The 17,604-nt window shown below is 34.1% G+C and overlaps 1 protein-coding gene across 8 annotated transcripts in view; it reads left to right on the forward strand.

The window, feature by feature from the left end:
• Positions 1 to 17,604, forward strand: part of LOC148956978 (uncharacterized) — a 307,801-nt gene that overhangs the window by 79,820 nt on the left and 210,377 nt on the right. Inside the window, exon 5 of one of the 8 annotated variants that reach the window (XR_016142442.1) lies at positions 14,398 to 14,591. The exons of the other annotated variants lie outside the window; for them this stretch is intronic. The gene's annotated coding sequence lies outside the window, so the exon portion shown is untranslated. Of the gene's footprint in view, positions 1 to 14,397; positions 14,592 to 17,604 lie in introns of those variants that run through there. 8 annotated transcript variants of the gene reach the window in all.

Below are 17,604 nucleotides of genomic sequence, written 5' to 3' on the forward strand. Positions count from 1 at the left end.
AGTACCTTGATTTTTTTTAATTGAAAGCAGGGATGCCAAAAAGTTGAAAAGTTGACAAAATTGACAAGATTTTCGTGAATTATACTTGATACAGGACTTGCATGGTTTTATCGTCCAAAGGGAAAGGGACATATGCGTCCAATCCGGTTTTTTTTTCCTATTGATGAAACGGGTTTACTTTGACAACATTCATTCATATGTACCAGGCAGATTCACACTAAAACGAATTGGTGTGACGAAAGCGATATCGACATCCCCGCCAAACGTTGTGCTCGAGTGACAATGGCGCTATTGGTCCAGTGCCCAAGTTACATTAAAAGGCCTGGTCATAATAAAAGCTTTCAATTTGGGAGGTTCAAGGAGGAGTCTTTGACAGTCTTATGACCTCAGGGAACTAGATGTTGCATCGTTCTTACGTATCTACAGTGGTTTAGAAAATTTGATCACCCCACAAATGATTACCAAAAATATGCACAAATGTAACATTTGGAATATTATAACACTTTTTTCAAAGCTTTGAAGTAAAGCAAAAAAGGCTAGAACTACGCTTGACAGCTATTTTAAAAAAAAATTCTTTGGAGATTCCAATGGATATAACCATAGCAGAAGCTTTGAGCCTTGGTGGGGATCAAAGAGGAGTCGAAGTATTTTGACTATAGGTGACTTATTGTTGCGACTTTCTTAAATTTGGTAATTCTTGTGATCATTTGGAAATCAAAGCTTAAACTCAATTACTGATACTAAGCGTCCTAACATTTTGCTTGGATTAAAAGTGACGAACTAGGATGAACATTTCAACATCTTCCTGGAGCTACTTCAGTCTGCATATCATTTCATTTATTTACACTTAAAAGAGATGAGCTTTTCATTTTTTACCTAAGAAAATAGCTGGCACTTCATTTTTCTTCATAGCGAATAAACTATTAAGTGTTTTTTTGTTTCATTGTAATTAAAGTGTTCTCATGTGAAGTGTTCATCATGTATTTTTCAATTTGATAAATTTAATCCTTTTAGATGCAGTTGATAATTTGACTGATATTAAGTATTTATAAGTTTGTAATTTGGAAAGAATCCCCGAAAGAAAAAAGGAATAACATGCAAAAGAGCAGCCAAAACCGATAAAAAAAGCAGCAGTTTAGCTTTAGCCTACACGACAGATATTCTATAAAGAAGCCAAAAAAAACTTTCAAATGCATTTTTTTTTAGATTGTAATTAAAAACCAGTTTTTAATACAAGAAGGCTTCTTAGGAATCCAAAAGAGCAAAAAAAAAAAACAATCAAAGTCGCCCATTTCAACTGTTTTAAATGTGACAGAACAGATATAGGCAAAGGGCATTATGAAAAAATTAATCTTCTAAGTTCAAAGTTATATTCAAAGTTTTTACCCAGATAACTGACGAATTTTGTGATACGGTATTTTGAAGTTTTATATGCAGTAATGCTCGATGAAAAAAACTACTAATTTTGATAATTATTTATGTTAAGAATACATAGCTAATAGATACTTCAACTACTCGTATTATGCAAGGGTTCCGTATCTCCACAGCCATTTCGTTTCTACCAGATTTCTACTTCTCTTCATGAATAACGAAGAAGACCCGTTTCCAGCCAGCGACTTTTGAATTTTTGAACCCATGAATAGGCTCGAATCTGTTGTAAATTTAAGCTGTGATTTGAGAAAGACTGATGAAAACATTAATGTTTGCGGTCAACATTGATCGCGCCAGCGGCGCGCCACCGACATCTTACCGGCGGCGCGCCGCCGACAGCTTACCGGCGGCACGGCGTGCTGTTTTTTGCCCCGCCCCCGCCGGTCTTCCCTCATCGGCGTGGCGCCGGGGTCTAATTACAGTCCTATACCTTGAACGAAAAATAAAATCACTTTTTTGCAAAGGTAGTATTGATGTGTCTTTTTTTAAAGAATAGAGAGCTGTTTAAGAGCTCGTTCAACAGCTAATTTTTATATACATGCTTTTGAAAAATTCGATTTGATCAAGCGATCGTAAAATGGCCCCCAAAAAATACACATGGTGCTATTTCTGGAATAGACGGGCTGATAGAAATAAAAAAGGTATCATCATAATCTCTTTGGTTAAAAGCCCTAAACCTGAGGCTCAAAATACACAATCTTTTATGGGTACTGGTGCATTATGCGGGCACCGCTATATACTGTATGTAGAATTTCAAAGGGGAAATGCTACAGTTAAACGGGAGAGACAGATACCCGGTACTAAAACAGTTGTTAGAGTGGAATTGATCTAATATGAATGTTAGAATTACAATTTGGGATTTGATAAGGACAGAAAAAGAGAAAGTTGAATTTTTACCGGATAAGGGGCTATTGCCCAAGACAAAAGAGTTCGAAAAGAGACACACCATGACTTTTTACTTGTATGTGAAGCATACAAGTAAACATCCAGTAACCTAACTGGACACTATTATACTAACTGGACTGGACACTGGACACAAGTATACTAACTGGACAATATTAGAGGTGTTGTGTACGGCAATGTAAGCAAAACTTCAGTTTGCCTAATTTAACATAACATTCCACATACAGTATATAGCGGTACCCGCATAATACACCAGTAACTTTTATGCTACCCCTGCCAGCCCCCTGAATATTTTTCATATTGTCTGCTCTCTTATAAAACATACAGAGGCAAATGCAACATCGTATAGAGATGTTTAATGGTTCAAATCAAGTTCTTTTTTTCATATCGACGTGGTTTTTGAAGATTTGTCTTGGCAACACTGTCATTTAATGATGTTTGACACTTTTTTTTATGAACCTTTTGGAGTTGAAAGGCTGGGAAGCATTAAAATATAATCATCATTGTTTTAAATATCCTTCGGTTTTACGTTTCACTAATATTATATGTATTTGAACAGTGAGCGTGCTTTAGTTTTTCAAAGGATTGACGACAAATAAAAAATAACTCACAAATAAAAAATAGCAAGATAATATCGAATATTAAATCATAATAATCCCTGAAAATACAGCAATTCAAGATTTCAACTTCAATGTAATTTTCTTTTATTTTTTCAGTGTTATAAATATAAGGGGAGGGGAGGGGGATAAAGCACAGCATATATTAAATACATAACCTAACCTAGCCCAAAATAACCTAGGTACCTCTCCCCCCCTTAAACCCAAAAAAAACAACAGTTTAAATATCGTATACGCAATAAAAACCAAGCTATCATTGTATTACTTTATAGCGGACTAGCGGTTAACCCGTCAAAAACGGGTTTTTCGCAATTGGTTTCCTTGTAAAGGCCCATATAATGCAAGAGTACCCATTAACTTAATTTATAAGTCTCTAAATAGGCTTTTAGCTACCAAGACATTGACAACTTATGTTTTTTAGATGGGGGCTTCAAATTCCCTATTTAAAGTTTCAGACTATAAGAAAGCGATTGGTTGTCTTAGAATTTCCATTCTCCGGAACTTGATGTTTGGCAGAAAAAAGTGGCAGAAAATTTCACTTCGCTCTGACACGATCTCATTTGTCAAACAGTTCGTGGTAATGAACTGTATGTAAGGAGCGACCCGGCTCAATGGTAACCGAAACTCTAAAACACGGAATTTTATACCAATAGATACATCAAAAGAATTAGATTTTAAAGTTTGACTTTCTCACAACTCTATTTTTTTAAACAATAAAAAACTTTAGCGTAAAGAACGAGGCGTTGAGGAGGGGACAGCCCCTTTCATATACGGAATAATTTCTGTTCGTTTTAAGTTTTAACGTCGTTCCTTACTTTCAGTTAAAAAAATTTGTTTTTTTTTTATTTAATTGCTTAAAAAGAGCACTTGCTATTACAATTTCCTTTCAAAGGAGCAAGCACTTTCTCTGAATTTTATGATCACTTGCTCAATACAGTCACCTTAAGGTGGGAAAGGGGCTGCAATTTTGTTGCTTTGGATTTGTTGCTTTCCTTACGTCCCAGTGCCATTTTCGAGGGGTTTCATTTTCTTTTTGAAATTTCTTCAATTTTTTTCCTATAATAAAATGTTTTCTTACTTGCAAGTTTTTTTTTTAAGCCCATTTCAAATTTTTGGTGTAAACACATTTTTTAACGATTACTGGCTGTGGTTTGTTCATTACTTTACACCAGTTATCGCTGTATCCGTGAATAGAGCAAAATTTGACCACCCACACATTCTGTAGCTAGCATGATTCAATGACAAAATCTATATGTATGATTTATTGCACTCCATTATTGTTGCTTAAATTAACATAGCAGTGTTGGATAAATTCAATTTAAATGCCCTATCCGACAGCTGATGAGCTGAATTCGTTGCTTTGACGAGATAACGTTAACAGTAGACTATATTTAATTTATGAAGATATATTAGAAATAAAAATGTTGGTAAAGATGAAAGTAATGAGAAAAATACACGAAAATAATTATTTATATAACAATTATTTGCAATAATTTGTTTATCCAATGTTGGTTCGCAATCCCAAATTAAATTAAAAAGAACAGTTTTCCTACGGATGTCTCCAAAGTGAAGTTGAAACTTAAAAAAAAAAAAAATTATAGCCGATTACGTAAAATAGATCTTCAAAACCAGCTGAAATAAACTGACTTGTTACATGTTCCGATATATGTAGAATTTTTAAAACTAGTGCTTTGGTGTAAGCGCAAAACTGACCTTAAATCCCCACCCACCAGTAGCGTATCCAGGGGGGGGCGGAGCGCCCCCCCCCCCGAAATTTCTTTTCTTCTTCTTTTTTTAAGTGCCAATGTAGTAAGTTCCGAAATATTCACGCTTTTTAGTTATTTCCAACACCTATTCTTTTTTTCATTTCTTGTTAAATGGCTATCCATTTGTCCAGCAAGCTTATATCATTATTTTATCATCAAATGTGCAATTGCCTCCTGTAATCATACAATATGTCAAGAAATTTTTCTCACTGTTTAACCCCCGCAGCTATAAGCACTTGCTTCTCTGCAATGAATGAATTGCGATAAGGAATCGGACTAAGAGGCGATGGTTCATTCAAAGTTTCAAACGCTGCTATAATTCCAGTGTAAGCTAAGCACTGAAACGGAAAAGGTCACGTGAGAGAAAAGAAAGAAAATTACCTTAAATTACCTTAAATCACATGTCCAGCGAGATAAGGTGGTTTTGAGCCTCCTGTAGAAATCTCGCTGGTGGTGTTTCAAGGTTATGATTTGACATCCCAGTTCAGCCTCCATTCGGTGCTGGCCCAGTCTTGATCTCATTTCTTGAAGGCATCTAGAGTTTTAGATTGGACGGTGGCTTCGGATAGGCTGTTCCAGAGTGGGACGGAACGGACTGAGAAGAACTGTTGGCACTCTCGCTTGATGCAACGGGGGGCCTGCAGCTTCTTGGTGTGTCCTCTTTTAGTAGTTGAGAAGGCCAAGGAAAAGACATGACTTAGTAGATCATTTTCTTGCACCTTAAGAGTTGCTATTACGTCTCCTCTTTTCCTACGGTATACTAAGGTAGGGAGTTTGAGTAAGGTGAGACTTTCCTCGTAAGATTTGTCTTGGAATGCAGAGATAGGCTTAGTTGCTCTTATTTGGACACTCTCAAGTACTTTCACATCCATCTTATAGTACGGAGAGGCTAGGGTCAAATTCCAGGTGAGGACCGTCTTCCTGGTGGTAAATGTTCGCTTTATGAGGCCAAGGGCTTGATTTGCTTTTGCAACTTGAGCTCGTGTGTGGCAGTGAAACTTCAGCTCATTGTCAACAATAATCCCCAGGTCCTTCTCCTCACTGACTGCCTCAAGCTGGGCGTCTCCTATGTGATACGCAAGTTTCGGATTATTGCGTCAAAGATGTAGAACTTTACATTTTAAGGTATTGAACTGTAGACACCAATCCGATGACCATCTAGATAGTCTGTCCAGATCTTCTTGCATAGTTGATAGATTCAGGTCGTTCTGGGCCAGTCCTAGGAGCTTGCAGTCATCAGCATACAGCATAAAAGGATTCTTCAGGTTCGTTGTACAGTTATTGATATACATGCTGACAAGCCTAATTAGTTCTAGTTAGTTCTTGTAGTCAGATACTAATATGAAATTCGTGCTTTACTTGAAGAACGGATCTCGTGTTTTCTGTTTGCGGAAATCTCACCGACTCTGCAGTAGCGAAACAAATCCTCGGCCAATGCATTGCGTTCGGCTTAAAAATAAAGAAATTTGTGGGGGTTGGTTTTGATGGGGCCAGCAGCAGGTCACTCTGCTATTCTGGTGCACAGGCAGAAATTAGGAAAAATATCCGCATGTGATCTACACCTACTGTGCATCGCACAGTTTAAATTTGGCTTTATGCAAAACTAGTAGGGTAGGACTTGTTAGGTCAACCTTTGCTACTATACAGCAGATTATATCATTTTTATCATCCTCACCAAAAAGAACGAATATGTTTGTAGAAGTGGTTGCTGTCGTTTGTCACGATAGTCCTGTGAGGATGCTTGTGAAGTCGTGCAAAACGAGATGGGTGGAGTGTCACGATTGCATTTTAGTTTTTATGTCTTTGTATTGTGCGATTATTTCCGTACTTGAGGAAATAGTTGGTAGCATGGTATCATGAGGAAATAGTTGGTAGCATACGGTGCGATACGGAAGTTATTTCAAAAGCGAATGCGTTGGTTTCAGCAGCAACCGAATTTAGTTTTATGTTCACGATGGCTATGCTAGAGTTTGTAAGTGCCATAATGCTCTCTGTCTCTAAGGCACTGTAAGCTGAAGATTTAGACTTAGTTGAGTTCTGTCGGAATCCTAAGCTATGTTCTGATGCTTTAGTGCAGTCGAAACAAAATAATTTTGAAACAATTTTTCAGAAAGCCTATGAGCTTGCACAAGAGTTAAATGTGGCTCTGGCTGTTCCAAGGTCTATCCGCCGAAAATCCATCAACAATAATGAGTCCATCAAGGTTTTTTATCTCGAGGCATTGTTCAAACCTTACATTGCTTCACTTAGTATAGGATTTGATCAAAAATTTTTGCGCCATCAGCAGGCATCTTTAAAAATCGGAAGGCTTTTACAAGCTAACAGCGAGTCATTAAAAATTAATGAATTTGTGAACGCTGTTGCTTTTTACGAGGGATTTCACGGGGGTAGACGTGCGCTCGAATGTGAGTTAGTCCTTTGGAAACAGAAGTGGCTCGGAATGTCTGAGAAACCATCAACTGTTGCTTCGACTCTTGCGTCATGCGATGCAAAATTTTTGCCATGCCTTCGAAGGCTTTTGACGATTTTTCAGACATTACCAGTGACTACCGCTTCTGCTGAGAGCAGATTTAGCAGTCTTAAGCGATTAAAAACCTATCTGCGGAGCTCAACGGGCGAGGAGGGTTTGAACGGACTAGCTCAAATGACCCTGAACCACGATATCCAGGTCGATGCTGACCAAGTTTTTGATCGATTTGCAGCCAAAAAAGATCGGCGGTTGTTACTGTGAGAGGTTAGGTCGTCTTTCGTTGCTCGTTTCTTTAAGTGCAGTTGATTCTGTTTTTTAAACTTTAATTGTGCTTCATCCTCTGTAAACAATGTTAATGTAAATCCATTTCTTGCTTTCATGGCTGCTATATTAGGTAGAATGAGGCCCCCACCCCTCCAAAACCAAAATCTGGGCAATTGTCTTTGATATAATATTATTTTTCATTTATTTGGTTCTCTAAAACAAGGATCCCATAGGCAAATATAAGGAATAATGCACTTCTTTTTTTATATTTTCTAAATTCTGCCGCTTTGTGGAAGTTCCAAAACATCTACTTGCCCAAAATAGAAACTCTCACTGCTTCTAATTTTTTTTTAGTTCTGACTTTGTTGGCAAAATTTTGTCATCCATTCTCAAACAAAAAAAAAGTCTACAACTAGAAATACTCATGACAAGTGTGTACTTTTCATTTCTTTACCTAGCTACTCCCCCCCCCATACCCCCGCCTGAAATCTTGCACTATGATGGATAATTTTCTTGCTCACATGACTGCTATAAAAAGGTAGACTGACGCCCCCCCCCCGCAACAAAATCCGGGATACGCCACTGCTACCCACCCCAAATTCTCTTAAGGCAAGTAGTAGTGTGAATATGTTAGATTCTCAACACAACATCCCATATGTTGCCACCTTTTGGCCTTTGAACGTTTTTCACTTTGAATACCTTGTGTATACTTTTGAATACTTTTTAATATTTTATTCCGTTGTGTTAAATAGGTTTTCATACCTTCTGGATATACCTGCACAATTATGAAGATCATCTCTTTTCCGCCTCTAGGAAATATATTGGAGTACCTTCTTCTTTTGGCATTAACTAGAAAAAAAACTTTCCGAAAAAGGAGTTTTTTCAAAGAAAAGTAGAGACCATATTAAACTTAAAATCAGAAGAAATAAAAACTTATAATGATTATATAACACACAGAGCAAACAAATATTCAGCAGGTACTAATATAAATGAATGAATAAATCTCAAAACAAGTAAAAATTATTTCGAATTTACACATCAAGGTTAAAACGAAGATCGCATCCATTTCTAGGAAAATATAATCTTTGGACTATTTCGAACAAAATGGCTATCTCAAAATTTTGATCGGATCCATTTGGGGAAAAGAGGGCATGGGGGGAGGGGCTTGCTGCCGTCCGATCACTTTTCATTCTTAAAATGGGGAACTAGACTTTCAATTTTCTATCAAATGAGCCTTCTCCAAAGTTTATACGACCACTCCTTGCATAAAAACCTTATATGCCCCTTTGTTATAGTTCCCTGGAGGCATTATTATATGATCTTTGGACAATTCTGAACAAAGTGGCTATTTAAAGATTTCAATCGAATGCATTCGGAGAAAAGAGGGCACGGGGGCGCTAGTAACCCTCCGATTACTTTTGGTTCTTAAAAAAGAACTAGAACTTTCAATTACCTATCAAATAACCGTCCTTCAAAGTTTATACGGCCACTCCTTCCATAAAAGGCTGACATGCCCCTGAGGCATAACTTATAACACTTGCCCTCGGGGTCTGGGGGGGTTGTGTCAACCCCGAAGGCATTGTTATGTGATCTTTGGACTATTTTGAACAAAATGGCAAAAATTGTATTTGATACATTTGATGAAAAGAGGGTTTGGGGGGAGGATGAGCTATTTGCCCCCAATCACTTTTGACTCTTGAAAAGGGTACCAGAAATTCTTATTTTCAATCAAATGAGCCTCCTCCAAAGTTTATAAGGCCACCGTTTCCATAAAAAGCTTATGTGCCCCCAGGGCATAACTTAGAACCCTTGCCCCCGGATTCTGGGGGTTTGTCAACCCCAGAGGCATTGTTACATAATCTTTGGACTATTCTGAAAAAAATTGCTATCTCAAAATTTCAATCGGATTTATTAGGGAAATAGAAAGCGCTGGGGAGCATGTCCCCTCTGATCACTTTTGATTCGTAATATAGAGGACTAGAACTTTCAATTTCCAATCAAATGAACCTCCTCCAAAGTTTATGTGACCATCCCTTCCACAAAAATCTTATATGCCCCTAGGTAGTAACTTACAACCCATACTCCCGGGCTCGGCGGGGTTGTGTTAACCCCGGAGGCATTGTTATGCAATATTTGGACATTTTTGAACAAAATGGCTATTTCAAATTGGGGAAGAGAGGGCATCGGACTCTTAAAAAAGAAACTAGAACTTTCAATTTCCAATCAAGTGAGCCTCCTCCAAAGTTTATGCGACCAACTATGCCATACAAACCTCATATGCCTCCGGGGCATAACTTAAAACCCTTGCTTCCAGGCTCTGAGGGGCTGTGTCAACCCCAGAGGCATTATTATATGACACAAGGACTATTTTGAACAAAATTGCTATCTCAAAGCTCGATTGGATGCACTTGGTGGAAAAAGGAGGGGGGGATTAGTTGCCCTCCAATAACTTCTGACTCTTAAAAATAGAGCCAGAACTTTCAATTTCCAATCAAATGAATCCCCTTCAAAGCTTATATGACCATCCCTGCCATAAAGACCTTATATGCCCCGCGGCATAATTTAAAAACACTTTGCTTTGGGGTGGTGTCGGCCCCGAAGTTTTTGGAACTAAACGGCTATCTTAAAATTTTGGTCGGATGCATTTGGAAAAAAGAGGGGGGGTGTCTAGTTGTCTTCCGGTCAACTTTAACTCTAGAAAGGGAACTAAAACTTTTAATATCCAATCAAATGAGCCCCTTCCAAAGTTTGTGCGACCACTCCTTCCATAAAAACCTTATATGCCACCGGTGTATAACTTGCAACACGTGCTCCCGGGCTCTGATGGGGGGGGGGGTGTCGACCCTGGAGTTTTGTTATCTGATCTTTGAAGTATTTTAGACAAAATGGCCAATTCAAAATTGTATCGCATGTATTTTGGGAAAAGAGGGCATGGGTGGGCTATTTGCCCTCCGGTCACTTTTGACTCTTGAAAAGGGTACTAAAACTTTCGATTCCAATCGAATGAGCCCAGGCTGGAGAAAAGAGTTTATTTACACAACACGCAAAAATGTGAAGCTTAAAACAGGGAGTAAATTCTAATGCAACTTTCATTCGTGAACAATTCTCTTTTTTTGTTAAGCAAAGTTTAAACACATCTTGCTTATTGCTGAGTTAACTTTAATACCATCTCTTGACATAACTTGCCTTAGCGCTGAAGTCTCACCAATCAGATATTGTTTGCAGTATCAAAGCTAACCCAGCAATAAAAAAACTAGCCTTTTTACCTGCCCTATTCCCCTAGATTTGTTGTGAATTGGTGCCACAGGTTGTCTGGAAACGCTACTATCGCCACCTGTCAAAACCTTTCGTTAGTTAAAATTAGGCGAGAAGCGATACTGTTTTGCTATTTAAAATGCTGTATAGCTATGGGATTCGTTTGAAGTTTTTCTTAATCTTTTGTATGACTTGGAAGACGTATGAGTGCGTTAATGGATAACGGCGTGAATATTAGTGCAAATTAGTCTTAACTCTCAAGGTTAAATCAATTCAAAACCTTGATAATGTAAAAGCGTATCTTTTAGAATGTTTTTGAAAATTTCTGAAGAAAAAGTAAAATATGATAGCAAGAAAGCAGGTAGAATTAGTCAACCTGGTCGACAAAACGCACCTGGTATTTTCATTCTCCGTTCGAAACTTTTAATCTTAACATCTTTCTGTTTTTGCATTGACACTGATAAACAAAACAGAAGGAGATAAATAGTTTAATTGTGAGTGATATTGTGCCTCATTAGTTTCTCTTTTTACATGCTGATATTTGATCAAAAATATATATAGTTGTAGATATATATATATATATATATATATATATATATATATATATATATATATATATATATATATATATATATCTATTTCTATTTTTCATTTTACTGGCTCAAAATTCAACATAGCAGCAACATTTGAAAATAATTAATCATAGGTAAAAATATGCAAGCATGTACTAAAAATAAATATATACGTATATACATACTTATATATATATATATATATATATATATATATATATATATATATATATATATATATATATATATATATATATATATATATATATATATATATATATATATATATATATATATATATATATATATATATATATATATATATATATATATATATATATATATATATATATTATATAATGAAACACTTTTTAACACAGAAGTGTAAGACTCTAATTTCTTTTTATATGGTTAATAATGAGAGAAAAATAAATTCAATCTTAAAATCGATAAATGATATTGAACCTCTTTCATAGCACCTTTATTATAACTTATTATTGTCTATTTTTCGTTGATTATTAGGTATACATTCTCGAAGAGATGGTTAGTGCCTTATGAATAATTAAAAAATAATGTTATTCACACTGGAGTGCATTTACAGGATTGTTTATTGTTAATGAATAAAGAAACCCATAAAATGACCATTGACACGCAAACAAATGATCAATAAGTGTAATTAGGGAAAAAGAAAATGTATCACATGGTAAAAATAATGGTTTAATTTGATTCGTTTGTTTTTGTGGAATCTTTTCGTAAGCCAAATATCTGAATAAAACATAAACGATGTCTATTTTATGCTAAACTGTAATTGTGGACATATTCACATTGATGGAGACTTTTTGGGCATAAATTGTAGGTTTATGAAAAACAGGCATAGTTTCCGTTCTTCGCGTTCGTGTATATTTAGCAGATTATACTTAGGTGCCATTGGACAACCTCGAGTTTTTTTTGTCAACTCGCTTGAATGTTTTATACCTTAATAAATATTTAAAAAAAACATATGGTTTAAAATTTTGAAAAATATTTACCCGCCCGAGTTAATTATTGAACATAGTACAGATCAAGAAGACCACTTTTTAGATTTAAATATTAATCATTCTGATAATAAAAAATTGTTTTTTTTAAATATATAACAAAACGGATGATTTGATTTTGAAGTAATTATTTTTCCGTTTCCAAGAAATTGATATAGGCTACATTCAAACATCACATACTCAGCCTTTTACTCACACTTATTTAGATATACAATAATTTGCAGCAATTTCACGGATTTAATTTTTTTTCAAATTTTTAGCCACAAATTTATACTGAGGGGTTTTTCCGTGAATAAAATAACTTGGCAATTTTAAAAATTTAGTTTTCACTATAGTGAACTTTTAGGTAAATACATAAAAAGCTATTAAGTAATATTGAAGGAAAGTTTCATGTAATCTCTCTTTTATCTTGTATTGGGCTTGTTTTATGTGTATATTGTATCCGTGAAAGCTTCGAGGGCTTTCAAATTATAATTCTTTCCTGAAACCAATAAAGCATTTTATCTTAGAACCCACCTAGGGTTTCTGGAATATAGATTACTCTAAAATTGTTTTTTAGCTCCGTTTGCGAGCTGGATTCTACCAACGATATAAAGATATCGTTATATCAACGATATAAATATCGATATAAATATAAATATCGATATAGATATCGTATATCAACGATATAAAGCTAATCTTGCTTTGTTTGTATTTTTTATGATTAATAAGCATTAATAAGCACATGTATTTCAAAAGCTTTACCTATGTCAGGGCTATCATAAGGAAACTTGTGGAGGGCGCCCCACTTTGCCTGGGTCACGAATTTAATGTGCCCAAACCCATATAGGTAAGTGTATTTTCTTCCGGCCGGCCATGGTGGAAGGCGATCACGTGGGAATATTTTATTTCAAATTTGAGGTGTTTTACTTTTAATTTTATGATGGCTTACATTTACTAATGACAAGGTTGCATTTCCATGAACCCTTCTTTTTGGTTGATTTGGTTTGCTTGTATTGATTGTCCTAGGTGATTAGACGTTTGATTGGGGTCAGTGCCTCCTTCAAGTGATAATCTGTCTTAATTACTAAAGTAGAAAACCTTTTTTTTTCTTTGTGACATAAAATAATTACCTTTAACACATTATAATACATACAGACACACGCCCATATATATATATATATATATATATATATATATATATATATATATATATATATATATATATATATATATATATATATATATATATATATATATATATATATATATATATATATATATATATATATATATATATATGATCTTAAGGACGGCTACGGGTTTTAATTTGAAACGTTCATGGAATATGAAGATGGATGTTGTATATATATATATATATATCAAACAGTTCGTGGTAACGAACTGTAAGTAAGGAGCGACCCGGCTCAATGGTAACCGAAACTCTAAAAAACCGGAATTTTGATACCAATAGATCATCAAAAGAATTAGATTTTATTTCTGATTTCAAATATATAAGTTTCATCAAGTTTAATCTTAACCATCAAAAGTTACGCGTCTGGGAAAATTTGGCTAATTTTCGAAAAAAGGAAGAAAGACCCCCTAAAAGCTATAGAAACTTAATGAAAATCACACCATCATATTCCGTGTATCAGAGAAACCTACTGTAGAGGTTTCAAGTTCCTATCTACAAAAATGTGGAATTTTCCATTTTTTGCCAGAAGAAAGATCACGGATGTGTGTTTATTTGTTTGTTTTTTTTTTCTTTTTTCCAGGGGTGATCGTATCAACCCAGTGGTCCTAGAATATCGTACGAGGGCTCATTGGAACTGAAATTAAAAGTTCTAGTGCCCTTTTTAAGTGACCAAAAAAATGGAGGCCAACTAGGCCCCCTCCCATATATATATATATATATATATATATATATATATATATATATATATATATATATATATATATATATATATATATATATATATATATATATATATATATATATATATATATATATATATATATATATATATATATATTATATATATTTATATTTTTGTTTACAATCTATTTTAGTGTAGTCCTATTCCGTGACTGAACTTTCTTTTCCAGATATTTTTGTACTTTGTGTCTGGACAAAACACCATACATTAGAACTAGCTTCAAAAACAAAGACAGACATTTGTTTTTGGGGTGAAAATTTTGAATTCAGCGCTTTGCCAGCGGTAAATAATGTATATGTGCATTTGTATAGAGAAGTGGATAAGAAGAGAAGAAAAGAAAAAAATTCACTAATTGGTATGTTGTCTTTTAATTTAATCTTACTAAAACCATAGATGCTATAAATATATATATATATATATATATATATATATATATATATATATATATATATATATATATATATATATATATATATATATATATATATATATATATATATATATATATATATATATATATATATATATATATATATATATATATATATATATATATATATATATATATATATATATATATATATATATATATATATATATATATATATATATATATATATATATATATATATATATATATGTATATATACAGAAACTGGTCTGCTCTGCAGGTACATTCTGAAAGAAAACAGCTAATGCAAAAATTGAACGGAGAACATAAAGATTGCCACATTGACATGCGCAGACATAAACAAATGACTACTTTTAAAGGGGAGTTATTTACGATAAAATATCAAACTTGGCGTACATTCTCCATTGCTTGACGATTGCCATATTGATTAAGAGCATTCATTTATTAAAATTATTAGAGATATCAACGTAAAAGCATTTCTGCCCCCTGGACCAATCTTGGGCCTATTAATACCAAAAAACCGCAAATATCCTAAGATTTTTCTTTTGGCTGTTTTGAAATTATAAAGTTCTAAGGAAGGTACCATATTTTCGTCACTGTTGCCACGTTAAACCGTGAAAATAAATAAGGAAAATTAATTAGTTAAACTTTACAACGCTTTTCATGCTTAAGTTATTAAGAAAAAAGGAAAGGATTATGTAATGGGATATACAATCCCGTGAAAAGGAAGCATTACTGCGAAATGAAAGCAGTTCCAAATGTTGTAAACAATTACTACCGGAAAAAAGCCCTCTAGACAGATAAGAAATTTTTGGAGGCAAATTACAACCGAAAAAAAGTAAATCTCTCTCTCAACCAAAGTTTAGGGCAATGTTATTCCTGGTCATGGGGGGAGGGGGGTCTATATGTTCCCTATTAGTAAATAAGCTATAATTTAATTTTAATTTTAATGAAACTCTTTATTTTATTCGTAGAAACTATCGTTCTACTATCTTTGAAATCTAAACACTGAATAAACTAAATCCTTTAAAGACTACGTTAATACTTTTTCCTTTATTTTCAATTGATATCTGTTTAGATATCAACTGCTCACATGTTTGCTAAGCTTCAGAATAAAATTTTATTAGGTTTATAAGTACATATACAAATTATATCTTTAAAGAATTTACATTTTTAAATTTGTGGTTAATATGGACTATTTTATCTTTTGGGGCCCCAAAAGATAAGGACTATTAAGGATATGGACTATTTTAAAAGATAAGGATATGGACTATTTTATCTTAAGGGCTCAAAAGTTAAGTCACTGCAGATGCGAATATTAAATCATGAAAGAAAAAGACATCAAGTGATGCAATCACTTTTGTCCTAGCTAAATTATGCTGTTAGCAACAATCCTACCTAAGCAAGTCCTCACATTTGCCGTAGCCTGCACTAAAAAGCAACTGAAAGTCAACCATTAATTATTGTCAAAAGCAAGTTAGTATAGTGGTAGAAGAATTATCTGTAAATATACCTGGCGATAGCGAAGTGGATATGGATGTGGAACGTTATCAAAAGTTGCCCTGTTCAATCCCTCGTGTCGTCAGGAAGAACTTCTCTTCTCTCTCCGTCGGGTGACAAAAACATGCGTATAATTTTTTACTCGTTTTATGTCTTAATGACACTTTATTTCATTCGTAGAAACTATAAACGCATCCGTAATCTGTCTTCTGACAAAAATGCCAAAATTCCACATTTTTGTAGATAGGAGCTTGAAACTTCTACAGTACGGTTCTCTAGTACGCTGAACCTAATGGTGTGATTTTTATTAAGATTCCTTTAGGAGGCGTGTTCCCCCTTTTTCAAAAATGAGGCAAATTTTCTACTTGACACTAACACTAAACTTGATGACTCATATAAATTTGGAATCAGCATAATAAGCTGATTCTTTTGATGTATCTTTTGATATTAAAATTCCGTTCTTTAGAACAGAACTTCCGAGTTTCGGTTACTATTGAGCCGAGTCGCTCCTTACTTACAGTTCGTTGCCACGAACTATTTGACAAAGGCTTTGTAATCCTTGTCCGAAATGAATTGAAGAAACCGCCCAAATGGAAAATAAAAACCTTTTTTTTATTTTTGTTTGATGAAAGGCTGTGAAATCTATAATTTTTGTGAGAAGCGTATAGCGATAATTTGCACCAAAAGGGCAAGATATTTGATTCTTGACTCTGAACTGGATGCTGGCGGGTTAGCGATCGTAATAGTCTACTAAATCAGATCTGTCGGGGAGCAGGAAAACACCTTTATGTGAATTATTTAAAGGATTATTGAGACGATGGTATTTTATCTCGTTTCTATTTTAAATTTTGAACCCAATGCTACCAAAAAAACTAGATAATTGCGTTTTATTATAAAACGTGTAATTTTATTAAAAAAACTAGATAATTGCGAAAAAAACTAGATAATTTCAGTTTAAATCAATTTTCCACTTGTTCCATCAAATTCCCTAATTCCTGAAAATATGTACGGTTGCGTAAGTTTCTACTTAACCAATTCAAACAGTCAGATTTCAGTTTCAATGTTAAACCTTGACGATAAATCGAATTCTATGATATCTTAATTTATTAAGAAAAAAGGAAAGGATTATATAATGGAACATACAATCCAACATAACGGAACATACTTTTCAAAGTACCTTTGACTGTGCATGCTCATAAGGAAATCCTCTCAAAATAAACTAATTTGTCTTTATTTTATATATTAATTATATTTTACATACTACTCATATTATAAAACTGTATTATAAAATTTTCTAAATTAATTACCGTATCTGTTTATTTATTTTATACTTTATACATTACAAACCTGACAAATGCCTTCTTTATTTTGTCACTGTTCAAGCATATAAGTAACTGTAGTAGCTTTTATCTTGGGACGTTTCCTTTCACTGTTCGCCCTGTGCATGTTTTACAAAAAACAACG

This window comes from Artemia sp. Qi Xiang Cuo, chromosome 1, assembly GCF_049724085.1.
Source record: "Artemia sp. Qi Xiang Cuo chromosome 1, ASM4972408v1, whole genome shotgun sequence".
Lineage (NCBI taxonomy): Eukaryota > Metazoa > Arthropoda > Branchiopoda > Anostraca > Artemiidae > Artemia > Artemia sp. Qi Xiang Cuo.